Source organism: Triticum urartu, chromosome 3A (genome assembly GCF_056163025.1).
Source record: "Triticum urartu cultivar PI428250 chromosome 3A, HENAU_Tu73, whole genome shotgun sequence".
NCBI lineage: Eukaryota > Viridiplantae > Streptophyta > Magnoliopsida > Poales > Poaceae > Triticum > Triticum urartu.
Window position 1 is genome coordinate 578,834,719 of NC_141875.1, and position 3,228 is coordinate 578,837,946.

The window sequence follows — 3,228 nt, forward strand, 5'->3', positions numbered from 1 at the left end:
AGAGTGCCAAATACTTGCATCATCATTAACACTAGCACAAATTTGGTTTATTGACTTATTGCAAAAATCTGAAAGAGAAAAGCGGAACAAGCCTCCGCACTCATAGCCTTTTCCTATAAATTGTCCAAATCTTGACACGATTACTTTATTGGACTCTAAAACTACCTTAAATCCATCTCGACATAGAAGGGAGCCGCTAACTAGATTCTTGTTCATAGTAGGGACATGCTGCACGTTCCTTAGTTGCACGATCTTTCCTGAAGTAAACTTCAGATCCACCGTGCCAATGCCACGAACAGAAGCATGCGACCCATTCCCCATTAGGACGGAAGAATCCCTTGCGACCTGATAAGAAGTAAATAGGGAGATGTCAGCACACACATGAACGTTAGCACCCGAATCAATCCACCACGAAGATGATTGAAATACTGAAAGCACAATAGGTAAATTACCATACCCATCAGTATTGCTAGCGGTCACCATGTTGACAGTCTTGGAGCTTGTTTTCCCTCTGCGGTCTGCACGTTCAGGGCATTCCTTGGAAAAGTGTCCAGGCTTCCCACAGGCGTAGCACTCTAGCTCAGCCTTGTTGAACTTCTTCTTCTTGAAGGTAGTAGTCTTGGTAGGCTTGTTGAAAACAGGTTTGTTCTTCCCTTTGTTCTTGTTCTGTGGGTACCTCTGCACCATGTTAGCAGTAGGCTGAACCTCACCTCCTTTTTCAGTGGTATCTTTAGCCCGAGCTTTTTCTTCAACATCAAGAGATGCAATCAGATTTTCAACTGATATCTCCTGTCTCTTATGCTTCAGAGTTGTGGCGAAATTCCTCCATGAAGGAGGCAACTTTGCAATCATGCACCCAGCCACGAATTTGTCGGGTAGAACACATTTAAGGAGTTCAAGTTCCTTCACAATGCACTGTATCTCATGAGCTTGTTCAACCACAGAACGGTTATTCACCATCTTGTAGTCATGAAAACTCTCCATGATGTACAGTTCACTGCCTGCATCTGTTGCACCGAATTTTGCATTCAGTGCATCCCACAAAAATTTTCCGTCGTTTATGTGCATGTACACATCACACAGACGGTCAGCAAGAACACTCAGAATGCATCCCACAAACATAGTATTGGCTTCCTGGAATTTTCTCCGATCTTCGTCGGTCATTCCCTCTGGAGCACCAACACTAGCGTGGAAAACTTTCAGAGCAGTAAGCCAGAGCGTGGTCTTCACCTGCCACCTCTTAAAGTGCACACCGGTAAACTTATCCGGCCTCAGTGCATCAGCGAATCCAGCCATAGTTAACTCAGGAAATTGCCTATAATTAGGTTTTTGGATTGTTGGAATATTAGGCAAGTTCATGATTAATTCCAGTAAATAATTCATGACTAGAAGAGATACTACAATGCAAAAATCTAGCAAACTAGAAGAACAGCAAGACATGCATAACAGCAGCAAACACGTAACAGTAGCTGTAGAAACAGACATGAACAGAGGATGTTGGACGTACTGATCGTTAGCTATTATGGGTGCGACAGTGTTGATGATGATGTTGGCGACGATCTGCTGCTGACGGCGATGAATACGACGATGAGTAGCACCGCCCGACTTGGACGGAAGACGACCCGTGATGACGAATTTGAGCAGTCGCGCACAACGCTTCCCAAAAACCTAATTCGTCCTCTCCCGGTGCAGGATCGCAAAGACGAACGGTTCCGGAGACCTGCTCTCCCACGCGCCGATGCGCGCCGGCGTTTGGGATGGAGTAGACTACGATGGCGGCGCAAGTTGTGAGATGAGGCAAAACCCTAGGTGTTTTTCGGTGTATCTCTGGCCGCAGCCGGTAGCTGTATATATATTAGGACCAGAGGCGGTATTGTGTCGCGACCACAATCCCAAACCGACTCGGTTTCTAATTCGTATACTTACCGGACAAGAAATTAAAAACTTGTCTGCCAAGACATAAAAATAAAACGGCAAAAGGAAGCTGTGCTCCTGCAAGGAGACGGACCGGATTTCGGCGGACCATTGACGCGCATGTCGCATGTACGCCTCGCCTCGCCTTGCCACGGCCCGGCCCGGCCCGGCCAGGCCAGGCGATGCGAGGCGAGCGAGCGCGCGCGTGTGGTTTTCCCTTTCTCTTCTCACACACCACTTAGAGTGGTAGAGAGAACCCACTATATAAAGAGGTCCAACTCTTCTTTAACTTCCAAGGTGGGACTAAACTTAGCACCACCACTTGCCATTTTACACATGGGCTTTGAGATTTCAGAAATTGCTATGGGCCTAGCCCATTAATTCTAACAATCCCCCACCAGATCTCAAATACCCATTTAGAGATTTGCCTTCTCTCACCACTTGTTTAATATACCAGTGTTTCAGCAGAGACTGTTAAGTTGAACTTCTGCCTAGAACTTTAAGCTACATCCATTCACAACTTCACAATGGACTATGCCTTGAATTGCTAGTTTTGTGTGAACAAGTTTCACTCAAAGTCTTAACCAGTACCTGACCGCCAGTAGACTACCCCGCGGTTTGGAGCTTATACGTCATACTCCCTGGTCTCTTCGTGAGTTTACTAGAGATCACCCAAATCTCATAGACTGCGACGTTTACAGTCAGAACTCATATAGGTGTGTTCTTTCAAGACTGCTCTGTAGGACAGCATCTTTGCTAATTATAGCCAATAGAACCACATTAAGGCATGTTGTCGACCTGCCTTACAGATCTGAGCCTTACAACTCTGAGAGTTTTGCATCTTCACTTGGAGACGATCATAAGTTATTACTCTCCTCAGTTAACCAATAGCTTGTTCTTCCCAGATCCTAATTCACGGGATCTCCGATCACAAAGGTTGGGTTACTACTATGGTGTAACATCTATGGGTCTCATACCCATCTCCCTCGATGCAATATCTATCACATTTCGTGATAGTCCCTTTGTAAAGGGATCTGCCAGGTTTTTGTCTGTTTGTATATACGTAACAGTTATTACTCCGGAGTATCTCAACTTCCTGACAGACTTCAAACGTCTTTTCACGTGTCTTGATGACTTTGCATTATCTTTAGAATTGTTCACTTTAGCAATAACCGTTTGGTTATCACAATTCATAAGAATAGCCGGTACAGGTTTTTCAACAACTGGCAAGTCCATCAAGAGCTCACGCAGCCATTCTGCCTCAACAGTAGCGGTGTCCAATGCAGTTAATTCTGCTTCCATAGTTGACCTCGT